The sequence below is a fragment of the Hypanus sabinus genome, chromosome 25 (assembly GCF_030144855.1).
Source record: "Hypanus sabinus isolate sHypSab1 chromosome 25, sHypSab1.hap1, whole genome shotgun sequence".
In the NCBI taxonomy this organism is placed as follows: Eukaryota; Metazoa; Chordata; class Chondrichthyes; order Myliobatiformes; family Dasyatidae; genus Hypanus; species Hypanus sabinus.
This window is the reverse complement of record NC_082730.1, coordinates 47,490,074-47,512,336: the sequence shown is the minus strand read 5'-3', so window position 1 is coordinate 47,512,336 and position 22,263 is coordinate 47,490,074. Positions and strand designations below refer to the sequence as shown.

The following is a 22,263-nucleotide window of genomic DNA, read 5'->3' as shown; positions in this document are numbered from 1 at the left end:
AGCATACACCACTGTTTCCATACTCCACTGCAGTACACCATTCACCACTGTTTCCATACACAACTGCAGTACACCATACTCCACTGTTTCCATACTCCACAGTTTCCAAACTCCACTGTAGTACACTATTCTCCACTGTTTCCATACAACACTGCAGTACACCATCACCATTGCAGTACACTATACTCCACTGCAGTACACCATACTCCAATATTTCCACAAAACCACTGCAGTACATAATACTCCACTGCAGAACACCATACACCACTGTTTCCATACTCCACTGCAGTACACCATACAACACTGTTTCCTGACTCCACTGCAGTATATCATACATCATTGTTTCATATACACCACTGCAGTACACCAAATTCCACTGTTTCCATACACCACTTCAGTACACCATACACCGCTGTTTCTAAACACCACTGTTTCTATACACCTCTGCAGTACACCATACTGCACTGTTTCCATACTCCACTGCAGTACACCATACACCACCGTTTCCATACACCCCTGCAGTAAACCATACATCACTGTGTCCATAGTCGATTGCATTACACCATACACAACTGTTTCCATACTCCACTGTTTCCATACACGACTGCACTACACAAAGCACCACTATTTCCATGCACCACTGCAGTACACCATACTCCACTGTTTCCATACACGACTGCACGACACAAAGCACCACTATTTCCATGCACCACTGCAGTACACCATACAGCACTGTTTCCATACTCCAGTGCAGTACAACATACTCTACTGTTTCCATACTCCACTGCTTTACACCATACAACACTGTTTTCATACACAACTGCACTGCACGAAACACCACTATATCCATACTCCACTACAGTGCACCATACTCCACTGTTTCCAAACTCCACACTTTCCATACACCACAGTTTCCATACACCACTGTTTCCATACTCCACTGCAGTACACCATACTCCACTGTTTCCATACTCCAATGCAGTACACCATACACCACTGTTTCTATACTCCACTTCAGTACACCATACACTACTGTTTTAATACACAACTGCACTGCACCAAACACCAGTATATCCATACACCACTGCAGTACACCACAGTTCTCTGGTTCCATACTCCAGTGCAGTGCACCACACAACTCTGTTTCCATACTCCACTGCAGTACATTATACTCCACTGTTTCTATACACCACTGATTCCACTCACCACTGTTTCCAAACTCCACTGCCTCCATACACCTCTGCAGTACACCATACTCTACAGTTTCAAAACTCCACTGTTTCCATACTCAACTGCAGTACACCATAAACCACTGTTTCCATGCACCACTGCAGTACACCATACACCACTGTTTCCATGCACCACTGCAGTACCACATACACCACTATTTCCATACTCCAATGCAGTACAACATACTCTACTGTTTCCATACTCCACTGCTTTACACCATACAACACTGTTTTCATACACAACTGCACTGCACGAAACACCACTATATCCATACTCCACTGCAGTGCACCATACTCCACTGTTTCCATACTCCACTGCACTACACCATACACCACTGTTTCCATACACCACTACAGTACACCATACGCCACTGCAGTCCACCATACTCCACTGATTCTATACACCACTTCAGTACACAATACAGCACTGTTTCCATACTCCAGTGCAGTACAACATACTCTACTGTTTCCATACTCCACTGCTTTACACCATACAACACTGTTTTCATACAAACTGCACTGCACGAAACACCACTATATCCATACTCCACTGTTTCCATACTCCACACTTTCCATACACCACAGTTTCCAAACTCCACTGTTTCCATACTCCACTGCACTACACCATACAACACTGTTTCCATACTCCACTGCAGTACACCATACTCCACTGTTTCCATTCTCCACTGCAGTACACCATACTGCACTGTTTCCATACTCCACTGCACTACACCATACACCTCTATTTCCATACACCAGAGTTTCCATACTCCACTGTTTCCATACACGACTGCACTACACAAAGCACCACTATTTCCATGCACCACTGCAGTACACCATACACCAGTTTCCATTCATCACTGCAGTACACCATACACCACTTTTTCTATACACCACTGTTTCCATATACCACTGCAGTCCACCATACACCACTGATTCTATACACCACTGCAGTACACCATACACCACTGTATCCATACACCACTGCAGTACACCATTCACCACAGTTTCCATTCATCACTGCAGCACCCCATACACCACTGTTTCCTAACACCACTGTAGTACACCATACACCACTGTTTACATACGCCACTGTTTCCATACGCCACTGCAGAACACCATACTCCACTTTTTCTATACACCAGTGTTTCTATACACCACTGTTTCCATACACTACTATTTCCATATACCACTGCAGTACACGATACAACACTATTTCCATGGTCCACTGCAGTACACCATACAACTCTGTTTCCATACTCCACTGCAGTACATTATACTCCACTGTTTCTATACACCACTGATTCCACTCACCACTGTTTCCAAACTCCACTGCCTCCATACACCTCTGCAGTACACCATACTCTACAGTTTCAAAACTCCACTGTTTCCATACTCAACTGCAGTACACCATACACCACTGTTTCCATGCACCACTGCAGTACCACATACACCACTATTTCCATACTCCAATGCAGTACACCATACACCACTGTTTCTATACTCCACTGCAGTACACCATACACTACTGTTTTCATACACAACTGCACTGCACCAAACACCAGTATATCCATACACCACTGCAGTACACCACAGTTCTCTGGTTCCATACTCCAGTGCAGTACACCATACATCACTGTTTCCATACGCCACTGCAGTAAATCATACAACATACACCACTGTTTCCTGACTCCACTGCAAGACACTATACTGCGCTGTTTCCATACTCCTCTGTTTCCATACACCACTGCCGTACACCATACAACACGGTTTCCATACTCCACTGCAGTGCACCATGCACCACTGTTTCCATACTACACTGCAGTAAACCATACAACACTGTGTCCATAGTCGATTGCATTACACCATACACAACTGATTCCATACTCCACTGTTTCCATACACGACTGCACTACACAAAGCACCACTATTTCCATGCACCACTGCAGTACACCATACTCCACTGTTTCCATACACGACTGCACTACACAAAGCACCACTATTTCCATGCACCACTGCAGTACACCATACTCCACTGTATCCATACACCACTGCAGTACAGCATACAGCACTGTTTCCATACTCCAGTGCAGTACAACATACTCTACTGTTTCCATACTCCACTGCTTTACACCATACAACACTGTTTTCATACACAACTGCACTGCACGAAACACCACTATATCCATACTCCACTGTTTCCATACTCCACACTTTCCATACACCACAGTTTCCATACACCACTATACCCATACTCCACTACAGTGCACCATACTCCACTGATTCCATACTCCACACTTTCCATACACCACAGTTTCCATACTCCACTGCACTACACCATACACCACTGTTTCCTAACACCACTGTAGTACACCATACACCACTGTTTACATATGCCACTGTTTCCATACACCACTGCAGAACACCATTGTCAACATTTTCTATACACCAGTGTTTCTATACACCACTGTTTCCATACACTACTATTTTCATATACCACTGCAGTACACGATACACCACAGTTTACATGGTCCACTGCAGTACACCATACAACTCTGTTTCCATACTCCACTGCAGTACATTATACTCCACTGTTTCTATACACCACTGATTCCACTCACCACTGTTTCCAAACTCCACTGCTTCCATACACCTCTGCAGTACACCATACTCTACAGTTTCAAATCTCCACTGTTTCCATACTCAACTGCAGTAAACCATACACCACTGTTTCTATACTCCACTGCAGTACACCATAAACCACTGTTTCCATACTCCACTGCAGTACACCATAAACAACTGTTTCTATACACCACTGCAGTACACCATACAGCACTGTTTCCATACACAACTGCACTTCACCAAACACCACTATATCCATACACCACTGCAGTACACCACAGCTCTCTGGTTCCATACTCCAGTGCAGTACACCATACATCACTGTTTCCATATGCCACTGCAGTAAATCATGCAACATACACCACTGTTTCCTGACACCACTGCAAGACACTATACTGCGCTGTTTCCATACTCCTCTGTTTCCATACACCACTGCAGTACACCATACAACACGGTTTTCATACTCCACTACAGTGCACCATGCACCACTGTTTCCATAATACACTGCAGTAAACCATACAACACTGTGTCCATAGTCGATTGCATTACACCATACACAACTGTTTCCATACTCCACTGTTTCCATACACCACAGTTTCCATACTCCACAGTTTCCATACTCCACTGTTTCCATACTCCACTGCAGTACACCATACTCCACTGTTTCCATTCTCCACTGCAGTACACCATACTCCACTGTTTCCATACTCCACTGCACTACACCATACACCTCTATTTCCATACACCACAGTTTCCATACTCCACTGTTTCCATACTCCACTGTTTCCATACACGACTGCACTACACAAAGCACCACTATTTCCATGCACCACTGCAGTACACCATACTCCACTGTTTCCATACACGACTGCACTACACAAAGCACCACTATTTCCATGCACCACTGCAGTACACCATACTCCACTGTTTCCATACACGACTGCACTACACAAAGCACCACTATTTCCATGCACCACTGCAGTACACCATACAGCACTGTTTCCATACTCCAGTGCAGTACAACATACTCTACTGTTTCCATACTCCACTGCTTTACACCATACAACACTGTTTTCATACACAACTGCACTACACAAAGCACCACTATTTCCATGCACCACTGCAGTACACCATACAGCACTGTTTCCATACACGACTGCACTACACAAAGCACCACTATTTCCATGCACCACTGCAGTACACCATACACCACAGTTTCCATTCATTACTGCAGTACACCATACACCACTGTTTCCATATACCACTGCAGTCCACCATACACCACTGATTCTATACACCACTGCAGTACACCATACACCACTGCTGTACACCATTCACCACAGTTTCCATTCATCACTGCAGTACCCCATACACCACTGTTTCCTAACACCACTGTAGTACACCATACACCACTGTTTACATACGCCACTGTTTCCATACACCACTGCAGTGCACCATACACCACTGTTTCCATACTCTACTGCAGTACACCATACACCACTATTTCCATACTCCACTGCAGTACACCATACTCCACTGTTTCCATACACCGCTGCAGTTCACCATTCACCACTGTTTCCATGCACCACTGCAGTACACCATACACCACAGTTTTCATACTCCACTGTGTCCATACTCCACTGCAGTACACCATACACCACAGTTTTCATACTCCACTGTTTCCATACACTGCTGCAGTACACCATACACCACTGTTTCCATGCTCCACTGCAGTTCACCATACTCCACTGTTTCCATACACCGCTGCAGTTTACCATTCGACACTGTTTCCACGCACCACTGCAGTACACCATACTCCACTGTTTCCATACTCCACTGCAGTACACCATACTCCACTGTTTCCATTCACCACTGCAGTAAACCATACACCTCTATTTCCTAACACCACTGCAGTACACCATACACCACTGTTTACATACACCACTGCAGAACACCATACTCCACTTTTTCTATACACCACTGTTTCAATATACCACTGCAGTACATGCTACACCACTGTTTCCATACTCCACTGCAGTCAACCATACGCCACTGATTCTATACACCACAGCAGTACATGATACACCACTGTTTCCATACTCCACTGCATTCAACCATACACCACTGATTCTATACACCACAACAGTACACCATACTCCACTGTTTCCATACACCACAGTTTCCCTACTCCACTGTTTCCCTACTCTACTGTAGTACACCATACTCCACTGTGTCCATACTCCACTGCAGTACACCCTACACCACTGTTTCCATACACCGCTGCAGTTTACCATTCACCACTGTTTCCATGCACCACTGCAGTACACCATACACCACTGTGTCCATTCTCCACTGCAGTACACCATACACCACTGTGACCATACTCCACTGTTTCCATACACCGCTGCAGTTCACCATTTACTACTGTTTCCATGCACCACTGCAGTACACCATACACCACTGTTTCCATACACCACTGCAGTACACCATACACCACTGTTTCCATACACCAGTGCAGTTCACCTTACACCACTGTTTCTGTACACCACTGCAGTTCTCCATACACCACTGCAGTACTGCATGAGCAGCACCCACCCCCCCGCCCCCGGCCAAAGGAAGAGGTGTCTGCTAGGTTGTTTTGTTCAGGTCAAAGAATGCCACTGGGGCTAGAATGTGGCCAAACTTTGTTTTTTTGGCAACTGAACTGTGGTACACCAGCTTATTTATTTGAATCTAGAACCCCTGGGAAAGCTCTCTTCATCTGAGTCATGGTCTTCTTGGACTTCCTGAAGAGCTGTATTTTAGAGACCCTGGCTTTTATAATGACAGTACTACTGAATTGCTGGCATTTCACTTCTTTTGCTGGCCAGAGCTCTTTGACATAGGATGAAGACTTCCCACAGGTCCTGCAGTTGGACATTTTATCTGCTCTTTGTTTCACTTGTCTGTTCTGTTTGAGCTGAGCTCTACTGTCACCTCTTTCTGTAGCCTTTCTGACTGCACATTGTTTATACCCTCCCTTTCTACAGTTTCCAGCTTTACCTTGTGCCTGTGTTCTGTGTTGTTTGTGAACATTCTCACTCTGCCTGACCATTGTAATACTTTCTCTAGTGTGAGATTTGCCTGCATCTGAAGTCTCTCTGACAATTTGGTGTCTAATAACCCGACACCAATCCTATCTCTAATGAGCTCATCTCTCAGAATTCCACATGCATTCAATGCTGTGATGAAGTCATTTACACTTCCCCCGGCTCCTGTTTTCTGAATTTGAAAGCTATCCTCTCATATATCACATTTCACTTTCCTGTGAAATATTCTTAGAATTTGTCCTGCACTGTTTTGTATTCCTTTTTCCTGAGTATCTGTCAGCCCTAATCCACCCATGATGTCATCTGCTTTGTTACCCATGGGTTATATCAGTGTGCTTACTTGATGCTCTTCTGAAGCCTGAGTGAGATTGCTTGCAACCCTAAATCCCTCAAAGCATCAGAGCCATCTCTCTGAAAATTCCCTGGTTTAGAGAAATCAAGTGTCTTTGGGAGCTTTAGTTGATGTAGGTACTTCAGGTGTTTGCTCCATTTTCCTCTTTGTTTGCTTGTTTAGTTTTTTAAAATTTATTTGGGGTACAGAAGTCTTCTTTTCTGTCCCTGAGAGCTTGACTGATTTCTCTGCTGTGCCTCTGTCTCTGTGTACTTCCCCAGGGTAGTAGCCGTCAGAGTATACAATGGATCTGCTTTTGGGTGTAGCTTGAACGTGTTGCCTAGCAACCCTGGCCTTTTATCAGCTCATGCCTCATGTTGCATACATTTAGCAAGCTAGCAAAGTTGATAAGTCTCTAGATATTTTCATAGATATTTGTAAACAAGAACACTCTTACTGTTCAGAAATAATTCTCAACAATAATTTCTTGTTGGGGATCTCACTTGGTCTGTAGCACCAATTCATTGATGATCAATCACTTGTGACACCATGTTCTGTTTGATATTGATAGACAGTGCAGAGCACAGCAGGATGCCTGCATGCAGGACACTCACCTGAGCTTTATTGACAACTCTGCTTGTACAGGATTTGGGAGTGGCTAACTGACTGGCATAGCAATAACACTATTAACTACCACTGCAGTATGGGTCTGAGATAATGGATGCTTCTTTCTTGCGGCAATGTTCGTTGTGGTTGTGCTCAGTGGTGGGGAGGGCTTACGCTGTGATGGACTGAGCAGTGTCCACCACATTTTAATGGCTTCTTGTAGACATTGATGATGAATTAGTAAGCTGTCTTTTTTAAATAAGTTGCTTATTTCTCATGCTGTTAAGAAAGTAGGAGCTCTATACAAGGGCACAAGAACCAGTTAAGCACTCAGCTTTGAGCATGCTAATAGATTTGCTCCTGATAAAGTTTTTGTCATATAATGCATTTACCTCTTTCAAAGTGGACTGTTCACTGCCACTTCTGTGTCATTTTATTGTTTTCATCACTTGCTTTAAACCAACAGAGCTGACAAGGGCACAAGTTGCAGAAGTGTATGAAACTAGTGTTGCTAAGATTTCCAACATCCGTAGATTTTCTCTTGTTTCTCTATAGATTTGTCTATCCTTTGACCAATGGCACTATTCCATACCAGGCAGCAAACCATTGCTCGTTTGCAGTTCGTTTCAACTGCTGCCATTACTTTGCTCAGAATCAACCCATTCTGATTAATAATTGCAGTTAATCTTCAAATGAATTATCCTATTTGACATTGTTGGGTAGAGAGGATGCATGAAAGCTTCTTGTAAACACCTCTTCCTCAGCATAGACCTTCTTCTTGAACAGTTGAGCCTTGCTCTGTTCATCACCTATGAACTTGCAGTTTGTGGCAGAAACGATATTAGAAACTTAGTACACAGATAGCCCAACAGACACAATTGGATAATAAAAATCCAAATATAAAATTCATGAGCTATTAGTGAAATAGTTGATATTTGGTATAGTTGGTATTATCACCGACAAACTCAACCACAGTTACCACTTGCATATGCAGAAGTTGAGAGCATCTGTTAGTTCTATTTTAGAAACAATATTCACTTCCCCTTTATAATACAACATAGAATACTGAAGTAAACAAAACTTCTGGCATTCTTTGGTTAATTCTCCATTGAGAGCTCCCAGAGGTAAAATAAAATATACAATAAAACGAATCCATGATTAGTTGAAGAGAATACATAGTGTTTAACTAGCCAGGCCTACTCATAATAAACACTTGGACTTATCCAAAAACATCCACTACCCTCTACTTTTGCATCATTAAGGCACATCTACTCATTTACCTCAGCTGAATGCATCAATTTTTAAGCTGACATGTTATTATACTTATGATCAGAATCAAGGATTTAAGGGAAAGCTGCAGCAATAATTTAAAGTCATGGCTATGACCCAATAAGATTTTATAAAAATCTGTCATTTTTAGATACATTAGAGTTGGATTTTAAAATCTTAGTTAAATATATAAGTACAAATCATGTAGGAGGTCATCATTTGGTTCAAGATGACTCTTATTAGGTTAAAGGGGTACTTCACATCCTTCAGGTAGCCCTGCATTTCATGGGTCCTCAACACTCACCCAAGTGTTGTTGAAATGTTGTCTATAATACTGCTACTGATAGTTCTAAATCTCTGCCCCTGTTTGACTGATCTCAGTTTGATACATTTCTTGCTGTTTTGGTAATTATTTTGTATTTGTTCCTCTGATCACTGAACCTATGACCTTAGCAACAGTTTTCTCTTCTCATACATGTCAAGATCTTTTACATTACCTCTAGTTATCATTATTAAAATGCACTTATTTCACAGTTTTCTGCAATAAATTTCATCTGCTATGTGTCAGCCTGTTACACCCATGTACATGAAGTCTGTTAGAAACTATTTCACTGTTTATTGTATTTTGAAGTTTCTGAAGAATTTGAAGTCCATGCCTTAGGTATCTATGTCCAAGTCAATAATATACAATGGAAAATGCAAAGGCATCGGCACAAATACTGAGGGATACTGCTCCACTCTGGAAAAACAGCACCATCATTCCCTAATATCTCTCTGATTACAGTTATTTTTAAAAGCTAAAGACAACATATTACAAAATTAAAGGAAACAAATGCATGAACAAAATATGAGCATTGTAATAACAAAAATAATTTCCTACCAATTATTACAGCCTCTCTTTACATTAAAATACCAGGAGAACTTTGCTTTTCACTTCAAGTTTCTGGTAATTTCGTTAACCAAAAGTGATATAGGGAACTTATTCAAAATATATTTAAAAGGAACGTAAAAGGAAGTATGAATGTGCTTGTGGAGTGTGTGGTGGGCTCTGGGTGTGATTAGGTGTGTGGTGGGCTCTGGGTGTGATTAGGTGTGTGGTGGGTCCTGGGTGTGATTAGGTGTGTGGTGGGCCCTGGGTGTGATTAGGTGTGTGGTGGGCTCTGGGTGTGATTAGGTGTGTGGTGGGCTCTCGGTGTGATTAGGTGTGTAGTGGGCCCTGGCTGTGATTAGGTGTGTGGTGGGCTCTGGGTGTGATTAGGTGTGTGGTGGGACCTGGGTGTGATTAGGTGTGTGGTGGGCCCTGGGTGTGATTAGGTGTGTGGTGGGCTCTGGGTGTGATTAGCTGTGTGGTGGGCCCTGGCTGTGATTAGGTGTGTGGTGGGCCCTGGGTGTGATTAGGTGTGTGGTGGGCTCTGGGTGTGATTAGGTGTGTGGTGGGCCCTGGGTGTGATTAGGTGTGTGGTGAGCCCTGGGTGTGATTAGGTGTGTGGTGAGCCCTGGGTGTGATTAGGTGTGTGGTGGGCTCTGTGTGTGATTAGGTGTGTGGTGGGCCCTGGGTGTGATTAGGTGTCTGGTGGGCTCTGGGTGTGATTAGGTGTGTGGTGGGCTCTGGGTGTGATTAGGTGTGTGGTGGGCTCTGGGTGTGATTAGGTGTGTGGTGGGCTCTGGGTGTGATTAGGTGTGTGGTGGGCTCTGGGTGTGATTAGGTGTGTGGTGGGCCCTGGGTGTGATTATGTGTGTGGTGGGCTCTGGGTGTGATTAGGTGTGTGGTGGGCTGTGAGTGTGATTAGGTGTGTGGTGGGCTCTGGGTGTGATTAGGTGTGTGGTGGGCCCTGGGTGTGATTAGGTGTGTGGTGGGCTCTGGGTGTGATTAGGTGTGTGGTGGGCTCTGGGTGTGATTAGGTGTGTGGTGAGCCCTGGCTGTGATTAGGTGTGTGGTGGGCACTGGGTGTGATTAGGTGTGTGGTGGGCTCTGGGTGTGATTGGGTGTGTGGTGGGCTCTGGGTGTGATTAGGTGTGTGGTGAGCCCTGGGTGTGATTAGGTGTGTGGTGGGCCCTGGGTGTGATTAGGTGTGTGGTGGGCCCTGGGTGTGATTAGGTGTGTGGTGGGCTCTGGGTGTGATTAGGTGTGTGGTGGGCTCTGGGTGTGATTAGGTGTGTGGTGGGCTCTGGGTGTGATTAGGTGTGTGGTGGGCTCTGGGTGTGATTAGGTGTGTGGTGAGCTCTGGGTGTGATTAGGTGTGTGGTGGGCCCTGGGTGTGATTAGGTGTGTGGTGGGCCCTGGCTGTGATTAGGTGTGTGGTGGGCACTTGGTGTGATTAGGTGTGTGGTGGGCTCTGGGTGTGATTAGGTGTGTGGTGGGCCCTGGCTGTGATTAGGTGTGTGGTGGGCTCTGGGTGTGATTAGGTGTGTGGTGGGCTCTGGGTGTGATTAGGTGTGTGGTGGGCTCTGGGTGTGATTATGTGTGTGGTGGACCCTGGGTGTGATTAGGTGTGTGGTGAGCCCTGGGTGTGATTAGGTGTGTGGTGGGCCCTGGGTGTGATTAGGTGTGTGGTGAGCCCTGGGTGTGATTAGGTGTGTGGTGAGCCCTGGGTGTGATTAGGTGTGTGGTGGGCTCTGGGTGTGATTAGGTGTGTGGTGGGCCCTGGGTGTGATTAGGTGTGTGGTGGGCTCTGGGTGTGATTAGGTGTGTGGTGGGCTCTGGGTGTGATTAGGTGTGTGGTGGGCCCTGGCTGTGATTAGGTGTGTGGTGGGCCCTGGGTGTGATTAGGTGTGTGGTGGGCCCTGGGTGTGATTAGGTGTGTGGTGGGCCCTGGGTGTGATTAGGTGTGTGGTGGGCCCTGGCTGTGATTAGGTGTGTGGTGGGCTCTGGGTGTGATTAGGTGTGTGGTGGGCCCTGGGTGTGATTAGGTGTGTGGTGGGCTCTGGGTGTGATTATGTGTGTGGTGGGCTCTGGGTGTGATTAGGTGTGTGGTGGGCTCTGGGTGTGATTAGGTGTGTGGTGGGCTCTGGGTGTGATTAGGTGTGTGGTAGGCCCTGGGTTTGATTAGGTGTGTGGTGGGCCCTGGGTGTCATTAGGTGTGTGGTGGGCTCTGGGTGTGATTAGGTGTGTGGTGGGCTCTGGGTGTGATTAGGTGTGTGGTGAGCCCTGGCTGTGATTAGGTGTGTGGTGGGCACTGGGTGTGATTAGGTGTGTGGTGGGCTCTGGGTGTGATTGGGTGTGTGGTGGGCTCTGGGTGTGATTAGGTGTGTGGTGGGCCCTGGGTGTGATTAGGTGTGTGGTGGGCTCTGGGTGTGATTAGGTGTGTGGTGGGCTCTGGGTGTGATTAGGTGTGTTTTGGGCACTGGGTGTGATTAGGTGTGTGGTGAGCCCTGGGTGTGTTTAGGTGTGTGGTGGGCCCTGGGTGTGATTAGGTGTGTGGTGGGCCCTGGGTGTGATTAGGTGTGTGGTGGGCTCTGGGTGATTAGGTGTGTGGTGGGCCCTGGCTGTGATTAGGTGTGTGGTGGGCTCTGGGTGTGATTAGGTGTGTGGTTGGCCCTGGGTGTGATTAGGTGTGTGGTGGGCCCTGGGTGTGATTAGGTGTGTGGTGGGCCCTGGCTGTGATTAGGTGTGTGGTGGGCCCTGGGTGTGATTAGGTGTGTGGTGGGCCCTGGCTGTGATTAGGTGTGTGGTGGGCCCTGGCTGTGATTAGGTGTGTGGTGGGCTCTGGGTGTGATTAGGTGTGTGGTGGGCTCTGGGTGTGATTAGGTGTGTGGTGGGCCGTGGGTGTGATTAGGTGTGTGGTGGGCCCTGGGTGTGATTAGGTGTGTGGTGGGCCCTGGCTGTGATTAGGTGTGTGGTGGGCCGTGGGTGTGATTAGGTGTGTGGTGGGCTCTGGGTGTGATTAGGTGTGTGGTGGGCCGTGGGTGTGATTAGGTGTGTGGTGGGCTCTGGGTGTGATTAGGTGTGTGGTGGGCCCTGGGTGTGATTAGGTGTGTGGTGGGCCCTGGGTGTGATTAGGTGTGTGGTGGGCCCTGGGTGTGATTAGGTGTGTGGTGGGCCCTGGGTGTGATTAGGTGTGTGGTGGGCCCTGGGTGTGATTAGGTGTGTGGTGGGCTCTGGGTGTGATTAGGTGTGTGGTGGGCCCTGGGTGTGATTAGGTGTGTGGTGGGCTCTGAGTGTGATTAGGTGTGTGGTGGGCTCTGGGTGTGATTAGGTGTGTGGTGGGCCCTGGGTGTGATTAGGTGTGTGGTGGGCCGTGGGTGTGATTAGGTGTGTGGTGGGCCGTGGGTGTGATTAGGTGTGTGGTGGGCTCTGGGTGTGATTAGGTGTGTGGTGGGCTCTGGGTGTGATTAGGTGTGTGGTGGGCCCTGGGTGTGATTAGGTGTGTGGTGGGCTCTGGGTGTGATTAGGTGTGTGGTGGGCTCTGGGTGTGATTAGGTGTGTGGTGAGCCCTGGGTGTGATTAGGTGTGTGGTGGGCCCTGGGTGTGATTAGGTGTGTGGTGGGCCGTGGGTGTGATTAGGTGTGTGGTGGGCCGTGGGTGTGATTAGGTGTGTGGTGGGCCGTGGGTGTGATTAGGTGTGTGGTGGGCTCTGGGTGTGATTAGGTGTGTGGTGGGCCCTGGGTGTGATTAGGTGTGTGGTGAGCCCTGGGTGTGATTAGGTGTGTGGTGAGCCCTGGGTGTGATTAGGTGTGTGGTGGGCTCTGGGTGTGATTAGGTGTGTGGTGGGCCCTGGGTGTGATTAGGTGTGTGGTGGGCCCTGGGTGTGATTAGGTGTGTGGTGGGCTCTGGGTGTGATTAGGTGTGTGGTGGGCTCTGGGTGTGATTAGGTGTGTGGTGGGCTCTGGGTGTGATTAGGTGTGTGGTGGGCCCTGGGTGTGATTATGTGTGTGGTGGGCTCTGGGTGTGATTAGGTGTGTGGTGGGCTGTGAGTGTGATTAGGTGTGTGGTGGGCTCTGGGTGTGATTAGGTGTGTGGTGGGCCCTGGGTGTGATTAGGTGTGTGGTGGGCTCTGGGTGTGATTAGGTGTGTGGTGGGCTCTGGGTGTGATTAGGTGTGTGGTGAGCCCTGGCTGTGATTAGGTGTGTGGTGGGCACTGGGTGTGATTAGGTGTGTGGTGGGCTCTGGGTGTGATTGGGTGTGTGGTGGGCTCTGGGTGTGATTAGGTGTGTGGTGAGCCCTGGGTGTGATTAGGTGTGTGGTGGGCCCTGGGTGTGATTAGGTGTGTGGTGGGCCCTGGGTGTGATTAGGTGTGTGGTGGGCTCTGGGTGTGATTAGGTGTGTGGTGGGCTCTGGGTGTGATTAGGTGTGTGGTGGGCTCTGGGTGTGATTAGGTGTGTGGTGGGCTCTGGGTGTGATTAGGTGTGTGGTGAGCTCTGGGTGTGATTAGGTGTGTGGTGGGCCCTGGGTGTGATTAGGTGTGTGGTGGGCCCTGGCTGTGATTAGGTGTGTGGTGGGCACTTGGTGTGATTAGGTGTGTGGTGGGCTCTGGGTGTGATTAGGTGTGTGGTGGGCCCTGGCTGTGATTAGGTGTGTGGTGGGCTCTGGGTGTGATTAGGTGTGTGGTGGGCTCTGGGTGTGATTAGGTGTGTGGTGGGCTCTGGGTGTGATTATGTGTGTGGTGGACCCTGGGTGTGATTAGGTGTGTGGTGAGCCCTGGGTGTGATTAGGTGTGTGGTGGGCCCTGGGTGTGATTAGGTGTGTGGTGAGCCCTGGGTGTGATTAGGTGTGTGGTGAGCCCTGGGTGTGATTAGGTGTGTGGTGGGCTCTGGGTGTGATTAGGTGTGTGGTGGGCCCTGGGTGTGATTAGGTGTGTGGTGGGCTCTGGGTGTGATTAGGTGTGTGGTGGGCTCTGGGTGTGATTAGGTGTGTGGTGGGCCCTGGCTGTGATTAGGTGTGTGGTGGGCCCTGGGTGTGATTAGGTGTGTGGTGGGCCCTGGGTGTGATTAGGTGTGTGGTGGGCCCTGGGTGTGATTAGGTGTGTGGTGGGCCCTGGCTGTGATTAGGTGTGTGGTGGGCTCTGGGTGTGATTAGGTGTGTGGTGGGCCCTGGGTGTGATTAGGTGTGTGGTGGGCTCTGGGTGTGATTATGTGTGTGGTGGGCTCTGGGTGTGATTAGGTGTGTGGTGGGCTCTGGGTGTGATTAGGTGTGTGGTGGGCTCTGGGTGTGATTAGGTGTGTGGTAGGCCCTGGGTTTGATTAGGTGTGTGGTGGGCCCTGGGTGTCATTAGGTGTGTGGTGGGCTCTGGGTGTGATTAGGTGTGTGGTGGGCTCTGGGTGTGATTAGGTGTGTGGTGAGCCCTGGCTGTGATTAGGTGTGTGGTGGGCACTGGGTGTGATTAGGTGTGTGGTGGGCTCTGGGTGTGATTGGGTGTGTGGTGGGCTCTGGGTGTGATTAGGTGTGTGGTGGGCCCTGGGTGTGATTAGGTGTGTGGTGGGCTCTGGGTGTGATTAGGTGTGTGGTGGGCTCTGGGTGTGATTAGGTGTGTTTTGGGCACTGGGTGTGATTAGGTGTGTGGTGAGCCCTGGGTGTGTTTAGGTGTGTGGTGGGCCCTGGGTGTGATTAGGTGTGTGGTGGGCCCTGGGTGTGATTAGGTGTGTGGTGGGCTCTGGGTGATTAGGTGTGTGGTGGGCCCTGGCTGTGATTAGGTGTGTGGTGGGCTCTGGGTGTGATTAGGTGTGTGGTTGGCCCTGGGTGTGATTAGGTGTGTGGTGGGCCCTGGGTGTGATTAGGTGTGTGGTGGGCCCTGGCTGTGATTAGGTGTGTGGTGGGCCCTGGGTGTGATTAGGTGTGTGGTGGGCCCTGGCTGTGATTAGGTGTGTGGTGGGCCCTGGCTGTGATTAGGTGTGTGGTGGGCTCTGGGTGTGATTAGGTGTGTGGTGGGCTCTGGGTGTGATTAGGTGTGTGGTGGGCCGTGGGTGTGATTAGGTGTGTGGTGGGCCCTGGGTGTGATTAGGTGTGTGGTGGGCCCTGGCTGTGATTAGGTGTGTGGTGGGCCGTGGGTGTGATTAGGTGTGTGGTGGGCTCTGGGTGTGATTAGGTGTGTGGTGGGCCGTGGGTGTGATTAGGTGTGTGGTGGGCTCTGGGTGTGATTAGGTGTGTGGTGGGCCCTGGGTGTGATTAGGTGTGTGGTGGGCCCTGGGTGTGATTAGGTGTGTGGTGGGCCCTGGGTGTGATTAGGTGTGTGGTGGGCCCTGGGTGTGATTAGGTGTGTGGTGGGCCCTGGGTGTGATTAGGTGTGTGGTGGGCTCTGGGTGTGATTAGGTGTGTGGTGGGCCCTGGGTGTGATTAGGTGTGTGGTGGGCTCTGAGTGTGATTAGGTGTGTGGTGGGCTCTGGGTGTGATTAGGTGTGTGGTGGGCCCTGGGTGTGATTAGGTGTGTGGTGGGCCGTGGGTGTGATTAGGTGTGTGGTGGGCCGTGGGTGTGATTAGGTGTGTGGTGGGCTCTGGGTGTGATTAGGTGTGTGGTGGGCTCTGGGTGTGATTAGGTGTGTGGTGGGCCCTGGGTGTGATTAGGTGTGTGGTGGGCTCTGGGTGTGATTAGGTGTGTGGTGGGCTCTGGGTGTGATTAGGTGTGTGGTGAGCCCTGGGTGTGATTAGGTGTGTGGTGGGCCCTGGGTGTGATTAGGTGTGTGGTGGGCCGTGGGTGTGATTAGGTGTGTGGTGGGCCGTGGGTGTGATTAGGTGTGTGGTGGGCCGTGGGTGTGATTAGGTGTGTGGTGGGCTCTGGGTGTGATTAGGTGTGTGGTGGGCCCTGGGTGTGATTAGGTGTGTGGTGAGCCCTGGGTGTGATTAGGTGTGTGGTGAGCCCTGGGTGTGATTAGGTGTGTGGTGGGCTCTGGGTGTGATTAGGTGTGTGGTGGGCCCTGGGTGTGATTAGGTGTGTGGTGGGCCCTGGGTGTGATTAGGTGTGTGGTGGGCCGTGGGTGTGATTAGGTGTGTGGTGGGCCCTGGGTGTGATTAGGTGTGTGGTGGGCCCTGGGTGTGATTAGGTGTGTGGTGGACCCTGGGTGTGATTAGGTGTGTGGTGGGCTCTGGGTGTGATTAGGTGTGTGGTGGGCCCTGGGTGTGATTAGGTGTGTGGTGGGCTGTGGGTGTGATTAGGTGTGTGGTTGGCCCTGGGTGTGATTAGGTGTGTGGTGGGCTCTGGGTGTGATTAGGTGTGTGGTGGGCCCTGGGTGTGATTAGGTGTGTGGTGGGCCCTGGGTGTGATTAGGTGTGTGGTGGGCTCTGGGTGTGATTTGGTGTGTGGTGGGCCCTGGGTGTGATTAGGTGTGTGGTGGGCCCTGGGTGTGATTAGGTGTGTGGTGGGCCGTGGGTGTGATTAGGTGTGTGGTGGGCCCTGGGTGTGATTAGGTGTGTGGTGAATGGAGAGGGCTGCTTTAGAAGTATGTGAAGGTGAGTAGGAGCTGGGTTAGTGGTAGGGCTCAAGGTGAAGATGGAGTGGTGTGAGGGGTAGGAGTACAGAATTGGGGAGGAGGTAGAGAGATTCAGGATGATGCGGAGGCATAAGGAGAGAAGGCAGAAGGATATGGGGGCAGGAGGAGAGGCATGCGGGCCAGTGGAAGCTTACAGAGAGAGGTAAAGTGGTCTGTGGGTGGAGGGTTGGGGAGGGAGGGGGTGAAGGGGTTTGAATGGATTGGAGGTGTTGGTGGGATGGGGGGATGGTGTGGTGAGGGGTAGGGTTGAGGGGGAGGTAGTGTAGTGGGGGAAGTTGGAGAGGAGGTGGTGTGGTGGGGGATTTGGAGGGGTGAGGGAGAATTGGTGGTGCGGTAGGGGGAGGTGGAGGGGTGAGGGAGATTGGAGAGTTGGGGAGGAGTGTTGTGAGGGGAAGTGGGGTGGAGGAGTGGAGAGAGGTGGAATGTGGGAGAAGGAGGACTGGGGAGAAGTGATGGGTGAAAGGAGTTTGAGGAGTGTGCAGAGAGGTGGAGGGATGTGCTGGAGGGAAGACTTGTGGGGAAGTTGAGGGGTGGAGGGTGTGGGGTGACAGGGGCCATGGAGAGAGTGTGGTGCAGTGAGTCCTGGTATGAGTAATGATGATGATGTGACTATGAACAGCATTCGGAGGAATTAAAATACAAGTAACGTGGAACTTTGAACTTCACACTTCATGTGCATTCTTACAGTTGCCTTTCAGACATCCCCAGGTAGGTGGGAATGTCACTGAGACATCAAAATTCAGCATCCAATGACAGTATTCAGATCCTTCCACTGTGCCTGATGCTCTTTTCCCCTTGAAACCCAACCCTAAGGAACGACAGGCCCAGAAGGACAATAAAGAGGTTAATTTCCTATTTCCCTGGGACCCAGAAGGAGAATCACTGCTCTGTGGCCAAGAGAGGAACCCACAGAAATTTAACCTGACTACCCTGATTTGCAACTCTTGTGACTGACTGAAAGTCTTCATAAAGTACATCTTGAGGGCTGTTTGAAAAGACTTTAAACTTGCTGGAACTGAGGATGAATCTGAGCTTGTCAGCATTTTGACTAGTCTAGCTTTCTCCACTTATCGCAACGCCACCAACACTGCCAAGATCTCATTGTATACACTCCTAACTTAGTAGGAGTTCTTCTACTGATTGCAATTTCTTTTGCTGGTATAGCCAGCAAAACCCCAAACCCAGTCACTCCTGTTTCAGGTTCCTTAGCACCATCCATATAAATCTGAGTATAACCTCTATACTTTTCCATCACATGACAGTTAAAATCACTTATCAAATCAGTTTTATATCTTCCTTTCCTTTTTACCTCTAAGAAATGTCTATCTAAGGGAATTGAGGGTGCAGGAATTCACATTAAAAGGGTTACTGGGCATGGGTGAGAGGGCACAGGTCAGGGTACTTTTAGCTTCCTTAAGGGATACAAGGTTTTTTTTTTACAGGATATGATGGATAAGCAGGAATAGGGTACCAGGATGGCCAAAGAAGGAAGGGTGAAGTGTAGATTGTGTGTGTGTGTGAGAGAGACACAGAGAGAGTGAGTGAGAGAGAGAGAGAGAGAGAGAGAGAATGGGTGAAGGGATTTAGAATGTAAGTCTATCGTTTGATCCACTCTCCGGAGCAGAAGGTGATGGTAATGCACCATTAAGCTGGGTGCCAACCACCGTAAAACAAGAAGAAGGAAGGAAGGAAAGAAAGCTAAGAGAGGACTCTGGCCATTGTCCTGGGACAATCATCTTCAGCTGTTCAGGAATAAATCTCCCTCTATGACTTGGTCAGAAGTGAGAAAGTTTGATCACAATTTCAACAGATGGAATTTGACTGCTTCTCCTCACCCATTGACCATTGTTGAGTCCAGCAACAACAATCATCCATAAGAAACTTAAAATGTGCAAACATCAGAATTTCTTATTTTTTTATTTAACTTTATTCATAATGAAATACTTACAAGAATAAACCGTGTGATCCCTTTTCATTCTTTGCATTTTCAGTGCTGTTCTACACATCAACATTCATTCCTATCCATCAAAAGCTGCTCATGTGGTCCTCTGTGGGGGTAACTATTACAATATTTGAGGGGCTCCCTCACCTGCCCAACCCCTCTGTGTCCAGTAGCAGAAGAACTCAACGCTGTGGTCCTTCCCCACCGAGCCCGGGCAGTGGCTGCACGTACTCCTGCAGCTTGGAATGTGCCAGGTGGTAATATTCCTCCACGGGCATCTCAATGCGCTGCCAGACCAAAAGGCATCTTTCGCCAAGATAATGATCTGCCAGCAGCACTTAATGCTCATCTCCACATGTTCCTTGTGACAGCATGTAGATGAGAGAGTCTTCTGTCACGCAGCTGCTCGGCCTTGCATCTTTCTCCACAACCTGCAATCTGCAAAGAGTTAAGCTACCAACTCTTCCCCACTACAGTCACCCTGTTGGGCAGCACATGGTGGGAATGATGCTTTAGGCATGCAGAAAGGATCTGACTGGAAGGGCCTCTCTCACTACCGGCCAGGCAAGGCATTGGGCACCTCACCAACATCATTATTCCTGGAAAGACTGTAGTTACAAGAGTGGAGTATTCCCTAACTCCAATAAATCACCTTTCCACCATCTACAAGGCACACCAGACAGGGAAAGCCAGCAGGAAAGCAAAAGAAAATTGAATCCATCTTGTATGAAGCAGTTGCTTAAGCAGCACCTTAATTAACAAACATGTCAAACATTACAACACACATAACATTAAGCCACCAGACTCTGTAAATCCTGCACCTTCTGTTGCCTACATGGACAAGATCAATGGACATGTGATAACACCAGCATCTGCAAGTGACACGTCATCTGGTCTGTCCTTCCAGCATTACATCTGCCCAACAGCAAATATTAGAGTAACATTATCTTACGGACTGTCACAGCTCTCCAAAGTGGTTCAGGACAAACAGTAACTGCCAACAAATTGACAATAAATGAGTTCTGACAAATGGGTCTTCAACCTGAAATATTGGCTCTGTTTTTCTTCCCAGACGTGGCCTGACCAGCTCCCAGCATATTCCATTATTATTGCTGATGACAAATCCTTGTTTTGGCAGTGACCCTTATATCCTATGCTGGTATTTGATGGGGGAAGTGAGGTCTGTTTGGTCCATGATGTTGAGGGAATCACCTGATTTACCCTGTTATTTGTCATTACTTTCATTTCTTTGTCAGTTCACTGGCTGGATTTCTTACACAACAGTTGCTAACACAAACCATGAGTAACTGTACTGTCAAGAAGGAGACCCAGCCTTCATATAATGAATAATAATATTTGGAGAAGGCATATAATCAAAAGATATAATTGGGCATTATTTTATCAGAGTAGGATAACATCAAGGAGTCTCAAACCAGATGACAACTCTACTTCATAGTTATATCACAGGAATCATCACCATCAGATAGGGCAAAGAAAATTAAAAGCTACTGTGAAGGGGTTGACAAAGCTGCTTTTACTATCATTTTAAACAGTGACATGCAGCATTTATGCAGATCACAGACTCTGGAATGAAAGCCTCCATTTATACTTTGTCATGTGACATGATTTTCATAAAGCCTTTGCAATCTAAATATGGAAATTGCTGCAGTACTTACATGAGGCTTTGAGAAGAAAGCTATAATAAGGCAATAATGGAGGGAGGTGTGGATGAAAGCGAAAACAGCTCACTCACTGGAAACACAACAGGCAAAAATACTGAGCATTTTACCGCAACTCTTTCATTCAGTCACAAAAACACTTCTACAGCGTGATATAATCAGCAGAAGTAAATACAAGCCTAAATGAGCTGAGGGAAAAATCAAATTAAAATGCAAATCCACTACAATGAGGCAGATCAATATGTATAAAGCTTCTGCTTCAAGTGACCTATAATGAAACTTACAATAAAATATCTGTTCATTATCTCGTGAGGCATACATCTCATTTATATGCTGGTACTATCGGCATTTCAAGCTATTCAGGTAGAATTCATTTCCCAGAGGACACGCGTTACCGTCTGTGTTCCTTGAACCGATAGCTCACTAATCCAATTTGACTGGCAACTGCAAATGTTACAAAACCACTTGACTGGATTTTGAACGATGTTGCCCTAGAATCCTTATCAAAAATGATTCCAAACTGGATTACTATAGAATTACTGCAATGAGATAAATTAGTTAGGAAAATTAAGCCTTACCAGTTTCTGGATTTCTTTGAACCGTGCTATTACTTTAAGAAAGAAGGAATTAGATAAGCCTGGTGGCTGACACAATCAGTACTTGAAGCCAGCACACTTTGCAATGCAACTGTGGAACCACAGGGCAGCGATGAGACCTATCTATATCCTCCCATCCAAAACCTCTAAATCATTGTCTCCATGGTTACAGATAACACGGTACACATCACTGAACCATACTGAAGCTATGAAGTCTTGTACAGTAAGCAGTTAGCATATTAAGAAAATACCTGACCCTATGATTAACAAACTTTATTTGTTGACACGAATACTCAAATGGGCAGTTTTGAGGCAGATAGCAAATGTTTTGTGTTATATTATGAAAATGGCTAAGTTTTGTTCATTCAGAAAACACAGAACTCAGCACAGTACAATTCAATTTAAGGTATACTCTTTAAGGAATTATAATATTTTCCAGTGTAGAAAATATATTCTCAATTATCATGTAACATTGAAAA

General features: G+C 47.9%; 1 protein-coding gene across 1 annotated transcript in view; it reads right to left on the bottom strand.

Annotated features, from left to right (window-relative positions):
* The window catches only part of pacsin1b (protein kinase C and casein kinase substrate in neurons 1b), a 433,272-nt gene extending 411,432 nt beyond the window's left edge, over positions 1-21,840 (bottom strand). The window contains exon 1 of the mRNA XM_059950548.1: positions 21,767-21,840. The gene's annotated coding sequence lies outside the window, so the exon portion shown is untranslated. The remainder of the gene's footprint in view (positions 1-21,766) is intronic.
* Positions 21,841-22,263: the final 423 nt, after the last annotated feature.